General features: G+C 48.3%; 1 protein-coding gene across 1 annotated transcript in view; it reads right to left on the bottom strand.

The window, feature by feature from the left end:
* Positions 1 to 4,804, bottom strand: part of Ifnar2 (interferon alpha and beta receptor subunit 2) — a 29,042-nt gene extending 24,238 nt beyond the window's left edge. The window contains exon 1 of the mRNA XM_051150246.1: positions 4,522 to 4,804. The gene's annotated coding sequence lies outside the window, so the exon portion shown is untranslated. The remainder of the gene's footprint in view (positions 1 to 4,521) is intronic.
* Between the last annotated feature and the right edge of the window lie 4,502 nt (positions 4,805 to 9,306).

The raw sequence follows: 9,306 nt of genomic DNA, 5'->3' as shown, positions 1-9,306 counted from the left end.
GACGAGAGAGCGAGAGGGAGAGGCGGAGGGAGATGGAAGAGAGAGGAAGTAGAGAGAGAGAGGTAGAGAGAAGAGAGAGAGATAGGGAGCAGAGGAGGAGGAGGAATGCGAGAGAGAGAGATTAGAGAGCAAGAGGAGAGGAGAGAGGATAGAGAGAGAGAAGAGAGAGGAGAGAGAGAGAGGAGATAGAGAGAGAGGAGAGAGAGGAGGAGAGATAGAAGTAGAGGTAGAGAGGAGGAGAGGAGAGAGGAGAGAGAGAGAGAGACCGCCAGCCTTTGAAACCTCAAAGCCCATTCCCATGACACACCTCCAATAGTGCTATACCTCCTGACCCTTCTCTGGCAGCTCATCAACTAAAGGGGGTGGGTGGGGGGGGAGGACAGGGGCCGATAACCACAGAAACAGCCGAGCCTATGGGGTCTACCTCATTCAAAGCCAGCCCACACTGGTTTGTTTGTGGGAGATGACATGAAAACAGGTCGTACGTGATCAATATGGACCCTGGCATGGCCTGCAGTCATGGCAGCTGTAGATAAAAGTGCTGATGAAACACAGGCTCTGTGCCAGCACAATGGTGACTTCATACATGACAGGATACACGTTTGGCATCTGGAAGCAGGCATGACAGCATGGACACTTCTCACTCGGTTACATACTTTAAGGTACCTCTTTTTTTTTTTTTCTTAAGACTTATTTATTTATGATTATGTATACAGTGCTTTGCCTGCATGTACACCTAAACACCAGAAGAGGGCACCAGATCTCATTGTAGATGGTTGTGAGCCACCATGTGGTTGCTGGGAATTGAACTCAGGACCTCTGGAAGAGCAGGCAGTGCTCTTAACCTCTAAGCTATCTCTCCAGCCCTAAGGTACCTCTTAAAATCAATAGCACTTTAATTTGGGTGTTAGGTAAGATAAAATATGAAGACCAACCCACACACCTGTGGATACCTGATTTTTGACAACAAAGCCAAAGCTATACAATGGAAAAAGGATAGCATCTTCAACAAACAGTGGTGTACTAACTGGATGGCTACATGTAGAAAAACACAAATGGATCCATTTTTATCACCCTGCACAAAAACTAAACTCCAAGTGGATTAAAGACCTCAACATAAAACCAGATACACTAAATCTGTTAGAAGAAAAAGTGGGAAAGAGTGTTGAACTCACTGGCACAGGAGACAATTTCCTGAACAGAACACCAACAGCTCAGGCTCTAAGATCAACAATTAATAAATGGGACCTCACGAAATGGAAAAGCTTCTGTAAGGCAAAGGACACTGTCAACAGAACAATGTGACAACCTACAGACTAGGAAAAGATCTTCACCAACCCTACATCTGACAAAGGGTTAATATCCAAAATATATAAAGAACTCAAGAAATTAAACACCACCAAACCAAATAATCCTATTAAAGACTTGGGTACAGAGCTAAACAGAGAATTCTCAACAGAGGAATATCGAATGGCTAAGAAACACTTGAAGAAATGTTAACGTCCTTAGTCATCAAGTAAATGCAAATCAAAACAACTCTGAGATTCCACCTTATACCTATCAGAATGGCTAAGATCAAAAACTCAAGTGACACCACATGCTGGGGAGGATGTGGGGAAAGGGGAACACTCCTCCATTGCTGGTGGGAGTGCAAAGTTGTACAACCACTTTGGAAATTATTCTGGTGCTTTTTCAGAAAATTGGGAATAGTGCTACCTCAGGACCTAGCTATTCCGCTCCTGGGCATATACCCAAAAGATGCTCCACCATACAACAAGGACATTTGCTCAGCTATGTTCATAGCAGCTTTCTTCATAATAGCCAGAATCTAGATACAATCTAGATGTCCACCAACTGAAGAAGGGCAAAGAAACTGTGGTACATTTACAATGGAATACTATTCAGACAAGGAAATCTTGGCATTTGCAGGCAAATGGGTGGAACTAGAAAAGTTCGTCCCGAGTGAGGTAACCCAGACCCAGAAAGCACACATGGTATATACTTTCTCATAAACAGATATTAGCCCAACATAGATGTCCTCTGAGAAACTCCACCCAGCAAGGGTTTGGAACATATATTAGGGAGGAGGGCTTAGAGTTGTATGCAAGTGTGTGTGTGTGTGTGTGTGTGTGTGTGTGTGTGTGTGTGTGTGTGTGAGATAGAAGGACCAGGAGGGGTCAGGAGCCCCATACGGAGACCACCAAGGCCAGCGATCTGGACCCAGGGGCCCTGCACAAACTGATGCACCAACCAAGGACAATGCATACAGAGTACCTAGACCCCCTTTCAGATGTAGCTGACGGACAGCTCATGTTCCAAGTGTATGGGGAGCGGGAAGAGAGGGGAGAGAGGGGACTGCCTCTGAGATGAACTCTGGTGCTTGCGATTTATCACTGCCCCTTGGGGGGGGGGGCGGCCTTGTGGACACACAGAGGAAGCAGATGCAGGCTACCCTAATGAGACCTGATGGACTGTGATCAGATGGTGGGGGGAGGATTTCCCCTCTGCCTCCCCCATCAGAGGCCTAGGGGAGGGGAATAGGGTGGAAGAGGGAGGGAGGGTGGGAACTGGAAGATAAGAGTGAGGGGATAACAATCGAGATGTAATGTGAATAAATTATAATAAACAAATAAAAATTTAAAATATGGGACTGGAGAGATGGCTCACTCCAGAGCACTGACTGCTCTTCCAGCGGTCCTAAGTTCAATTCCCAGCAACCACATGGTGGCTCACAACCATCTATAATGAGATCTGATGCCCTCTTCTGGCCTGCAGGTGTACTGCATAGCAGAGCACTAGATACATAATAATAAACAAATCTTTTTAAAAATTATGAAGACCAATAATCAAAGAATATATTTGTGTCACTGACTCTTCAACAGTGAAAAGGTCTAGAGATGGAGCAGGAAAATGAGTCCAGTGGGGCTATTTGTGGGCACTTGGGAGTGACAGAATGCACATTTGGGGATTTGGGAGTGGTCTAGTTTTTTGTGAGTATTCTTTTCTTTTTTGAGGTAAGATCTCACCATGAGGCTTACACCCGCCTCCAACACAAAACCTGTTTGCCTTAGCCTCCTGGGTGTTGAGTGACATTACAGGTTACATGGTGGACCACCATGCCTGGCTGTGATGAAGAGGCCACCACTGCCGCCACCACCCTCAACTGTAAACCAGCACTTCTTGGCCTAAGGTCCCCTGAGTTTTCCTCTAGACAGGTCATCACACACTTTGTTAAGTAACTCAAGCCAAACCTCACAGTCGTCTTCTTTAAGTTAACATTAACTAATTAACTAAAACGGTATCCCCTTAAATCCAAGCCAGGTCTGCCAACTTACACCTTCAGCTCCTTTCTAATGTTTAATACATACGGGGACTGAGGGGAGTTGCGGGGGGGGCGGGGCGGCATTTTAGAATAAAGAGTCACATCCGGGTTTTTCTTTTAATGACTTAAAACTGAAAAACACTTTTGAACAGCAGCCACTTCCTGAGACCAACTGAAGAAACCTCATTAGACGTGCCCAAATCGCTTGTGTGTTGGTGAATTTGATGAAGCCAGTTTGGTGTGACCTGTTACCTCGCTACCACCACCCCCACCTCCTTAGTTTCTCAAGGCTGCACAGGACTGGCAGGCAAGGGACAGGGACAGTGGGGTCCCGGCACCTTTCTTAGACTCAGGCTATTTACTAAGATCTCTTATCAAACAAAACAAGGACATCAAACAAACATTGAAACGCGAAAGTTCATAGGTTATCAAAAGTTTTCCTAACAAAGCCATGTTAGCCAAATAAATGTGTCGATGGAGCCAACTGTTCACCGCATGCAACTAGTGTCTTGCCTGGAGTAGAAATGCAAGCTACCAATAAACCCAGTGCCTTTTCCAATATCCAGTCCCTGTGGTCACGACCCCTAATCCTAGACCTCCCACTTTCCCAGGGGTGCCTCAGTCAGGATTCAGGGTACTCCAGGATCTGCTGCCCAGTGGTGACCTCTTGAACTCGTGAACAAAAGATTCTAGGGCTTCTGGTGAGGGGTGCGCAGTGGTGGTGATGGGGGTGTCAGACCACAGAATGGGGTCCAGAGGCGGAAGACGGTACCAGCTGGGCAAGGCGGAGTGGATCCTGAGGAGCGCCGACCCTCTAGGGTCTGGTAGTGGCTAGTGTTGGGGTGTCCCCATGTGCTCTCGGGGAGGCGACGCGAGTCGGGTGAAGGCAGATGGGGAGCCCACAAAACCCCAGAGTTAACCGCGGGAGCGAACAAAGGAAAGCGCCCATGCTGGGAGGGAGAGCCGGTGCGTGGGGACCGCCCTGCGACAACGCGGGGTCCCCGGGAGTCCTCGGGGACGCAAGCTCTGGGGTGCGGGGTCACAGGAGCCAGAGTCTCCAGAAAGGCAGGAAGAGGCGGAGTTCCGAGGAGGAGAAATGAAAAGAGTATTCCCGGAGCTGGCTGCAGAGAGGCGGCCTTTGCTCCACTATTCGCGAAGCCGGCGGTCCCCACCCACGTTCCCGCAATCCCCCGCAGTACCTGGGCAGCTGCGTCTCGAAGATCCCCTCGGAGATGTCCCTGGGGCCACCTCCGAGCTGCTCTGGGCGCCAGGCACGGATGCTCACGGCTGGCGAGCAGTGGCTGTAGGCCGAAGCCGACCCAGGCCGAAAGCCAGAGGGACGGCGGGCGGTGCCCGGTGCTCAGCGACAAGGAGCGTCACGGCTCGCCGCCGGGCTTCCCCAGATCTGGAAGCAAGACCAGCGCAGGCCAGGAGGCCGCGGGTTCCCTCCTTAGCCAGAGGCTTTCTGGATGGAACCCAGCCTAGAGGCGGGAGGTGGGAGGCGGGAGGCGGGGCCGGGGGCGGAGCGAGGCCCGGACCACGCGGTCAGATCGGGTTGCAACCCCACCCGCTTCGAGAGCCGTCTAGGGAGCTAGAGGTTAAAGATTTGGGGGCGCTGTTTTGTTTATTGCGGCCTCCTCAGGGGCCTAGGTTAGTGCCTGTTAGAACTAATTCGATATAAATGTGTTGGATGCCAGGCCTGGTGATGCGGGCGTAGGAAGACCAAGGCAGGAAGATCTCAAATTCAGTGCCTATGTGGGATACAGAGCAAAGTCAAGGCCAGCCTGGGCAATGTAGGGACGCTCTGACTCCGAATACAAAGGAAGAGAGGGCTGGGGTGCAACCGAGTGTCCGAGCACTTGAGGACCATGGGCTAGGCCCTAGGATGGATACATCAATCAATCAATGAGGGCACAGCATTAACTCACATTCTCCCTCCCCTCGTGGGTCCGGTGCAGTTACTTGTTTTTATAAGCACCTCTGATTGTAATTTTCCCCTCAGGATATAAGCAGAAATTATGAATACCGTAACCCATCTCCTGCTTCTCCCTGGGCCTTTGCTCAATGTTCCCTAGTGGCCTTCCCACCCTCACCCCCCCCGCCCCCCCTAGACCAAACGAGTTTAGAGTAAGGAGAAACAATTATTGACATCCTTTGTCTTCCAAAATAGAATATGAGGCAGCTTTGAGTAATGTGTGCACAGTCTAAACATGAACATTGCCAAGGTGGAAATGTTAATGGATACCGAGACAAGGCGTGAGGGGCTCGGCTGTGCTTTCAGCCCATTTTGAGCGTTGAATCTCACTTTCAGGTCTTTGAGGAAAGAGACGGTAGTTCATGGTTTCTGCAGAGGGTTTGGTTTTTTGTTGTTGTTGTTGTTTGTTTGTTTGTTTGTTTTTGCTATAATTTTTGTTCCTTTAAAGGCAAGATATCGTTATGTATCCAACCGGCTTGAAACTTGAGATCTCCCTGCCCCTACCTACCAAGTGCAAGGATATTAGGGGGCAGGGGGTGGGGGCCCCATACTCAGTGTAGAGAACATGTCATCCCCGAGCAAACATGCCCTTTGCTGAGCCCCTCTTCCTTCGTGGGCTGATTGTGAGGAGGTGCCACAGCCCTGCCTCCTGTGTTACTCCCGGCAGGGTTCCTACCGGCCCTAGAAAATTGGAAGGCTCTTGTCTGGGAGCTCAGTTCTCTACAAAGGACACTTAGCACTGAAAAGATTTTTCAGCTGCAGCTTCAAAGAAGGTGCAGAAACAGCCCAGGCAAGTGGGGTAAAGATGACACAAAACTGTGTGTTGCGCGTGCCCACTCATATAAACATGCGCATTAAAAAAACAGAAATATTGCAGAAAACGAGTGGGTCCGGGGATCATTTCACTCAGCAAAATAAACCAAACCCAGACCAATAATATGTTTCTTTCGTATGAGGAATGTAGATTCAAATATATGTAAATATGTAAGTTTACACATAGGCAATGAGAGTGGAAAGAAGACTCTGAGAGGAGAGGAAGAGACCAAAGAGCAATGGAGAGCCAGAGAGGATATTGAATAGTCAAGTCATGGAAGCAGAATGCGGGGTGTTTGGGAAGAAGAAGGGGAGAGCAAGGGGCGGGCCGGCCGGGGAGGACAATGAGGGCACAGGAATCAAGTATAACGACATACATACACACACACACACACACACACACACACACACACACACACACACACACATACACACATACATACATGTATATATATGTATTTGTTGTTGTTGAAATTTCTATTTATGCCCTTAGGGGGAAATTATCATTGTACTAACCATAACAAAAAGCCAAAACCATTCAATCTCATTTTTAAGTTAAATAGATCAGTTACACGGGAAGCCTCGTGCAAGAACCACAGAAATACATGCTTGTGGCCGTTTACACAACGGTAGGAAGATGGTCTTTCCAGCCAACAGCACTACCGCAGGTTGAACGATGTATCCCAGGGTGCATGTGTTAATGCTTTGGTTACCATCTCGGTTCTCCTGGAAAGTCATGGAACCTTTAAGAAGCAGAGCCTGTTGGGAGACCCTGGTTGGTAATAGTGTGTTCTTGAAGGGGGTTGTGGGAGTCTGAGCACTTCATTTTTTTTCTTTCACTTCCTTGTACTTCTTGACTGGATTTATCACTTTACCACAGACTCAAGAGCAATGGAGATACTTAATTATGGGCCCAACCGCTAAAAGCATAAGCCAAAATAAACCTTTTCTCTTGTTATATTGTTTACCTCGGATATTTGTTACAGTGGCAGAAGGCTGTCTGACACAAACTAGATATACAGAAAGGCCAAACCAGACACAGATTTTACACTTTTTCACAAAAACTAACTCAAAAGTAGGCAATAGACCTCCATGTAAAATGCAAACCTGAAAAGTCCTGCTAATGTCAAAGAACATCCAGGTGACCTTGGGTTGGCCGGAAGTCTTATTAGGCACAGCAAAACTGACCCTTGAAAGAAAAAAAAAAAATTGCACTTTTAAGTTTTAAAAAATCTGCTTAAATTGTTTTTAGAGCTATTTACTTTATAAGTGTATTTTGCCTGCATGCATATATGTGCACCACCTGTATGCAATAACAACAGAAATCAGAAGCAGGTATTCGATCCCCTAGAACTGGATTTGGGAAGGTTGTGAGGCACTGTGTGGGTTTTAGGAACCCAAGCCAGGTCCTCTGCAAGAGCAGCAAGCGCTCTCATCCACTGAGCCATCCCTCCATCCCACAGGTGAAGGTGGTTAATTCACTTAGGTGAACACTCGGGAGCATATTTGAAAGGTCACATGTTATGAATAGTCAATTTTATAGGCAACCACCAAGCTATCTCCTAAGTGGGGGTGTTGTTTTGTCTTCCCACCAGCAATGAATGAAAGTGCTTGTTTCACATCCTTGCCATCACTTGTTATTGCTGTTGGGTATTAGTCACTGCTATATGGCCATTTCCTCCTAGATTGAAACATTGGGTTTTTCAGGGACGCTCCTTAAGACGGAAAGCAAACAACTCAAAATAGCTTCAGGAAGTTTCTGAAGCCAACAAGATTCACTAGGATCCACTGAACCACCTAGAAAGGACTCTGTCCAATCTGTTGAGCTGCTTGCAGACTGTGTAGTGAGCCTCAGGTTCCCAGCTTTTGTGAGATGTTACTCATGCTGGAGTGGGCTTTGGTGATGCCCTTGAGTCACTTCTGCTCCTGTAAGGAACCCCTCACTCATGTTCCTGTCAGTAACCCCAGTAAAACTCATTGGTTCACTAAGGTGGACTTTGGTGACATTTATACTTTAATCAGCTATGGGCTCCCTAACTGTGGCGGGTAGACATCATGTGTGTTGGTTGTGTCTCCCCAGGAAAAATCCGTCACACAACAACCATTCGACAAGATGTGCCATTGTCTAAGGTGGGGTTTTGAAGGTTGTTGGGCTTGGTCATACTTTATTAAGAAGGACCCTAGAGAGAGGGATGCGCTTACAAAGAGAGACACAGACAAGACTGGAGTGGTTGGAATACGGCGTGGGAGGATGCAGAGAAAGGGTGACTCTCCATGGCAGTGGGGACTTGGTTGGCGTCCTCTCTAGTGGAGGAAATGGAGGTAGGCAGTATGCGTATTTGGAGGAAGCAGGCCAAAGAGTCCCCAGTGACAACTTCTGCTTTTTACAGGAAGTGTGTGGCCTTGGTTTCTTGCAGACAAGAAGAGCCATGAAGGAGGTTTGTGGAGAAAGAACCTTCTAGATATAGAATGCATGTGCGTGTCTTCAGTGAAATTCTGTGAGCTGCAGCAATATAGGTCTGACCCGTCTGTTTATAAAACCTCAGGCCCAGCTACTACGTATTCCTCCAGGGCAGTGGAGAGAGCTACAAATCACATGGTCTGCACACCTGGATCTGGTGTGAACGCACTTGGGTCAAACTTATTTTTGAGACCAAGTCCTGGACTGTAGCATTCTCTCGGCAGGTCCTGGCGACGTTCCAGGTGGTTGGGCCCCCGGTGGGCAGGCCATGGATTTCCCTCAAACCTGCACGTGTGAGGCAGGTGAGGACCAGTTCCTCAGTCTCTAGGCTGAGAATCCCAAACCCCACTTGACCACAGGCAGCCTCAACCCTGGCAGATGGAGGAAGTGGAGCAGGGGTCACCAGAGCTCTTCTGCTCATAGGGTGTCGAGATTGTGGTGAGCAGAGCACCCTGCCTTGCCTAACCAAGCAGCAGGCAGCTGCCACCTCTGCCCCAACCTCAACCCCAGTGCTTTGCACATGACCTTGCCCCACCTCAGAGTCTTCAAATGACTCATCTCCTTCCTCCGTCAGTGCCATTCCTCTTCTCATTGAACCAGCACTCCTCTAGCAGAGTAGATCAACAGAAGAGCTTATGTTGCTGCCCTCGAGCAAAGACTGTCTAAATAGTCTTTGCAGGAGGACAATGGCTCAGTTTCCCCTGGGAAACTTCTCTTCTTCCTCTTTTCCTCTCA

The sequence above is a fragment of the Acomys russatus genome, chromosome 8 (assembly GCF_903995435.1).
Source record: "Acomys russatus chromosome 8, mAcoRus1.1, whole genome shotgun sequence".
Classification (NCBI taxonomy): Eukaryota; Metazoa; Chordata; class Mammalia; order Rodentia; family Muridae; genus Acomys; species Acomys russatus.
Note: the sequence above shows the minus strand (reverse complement) of the source record. Positions and strands in the feature narration are given on the sequence as shown.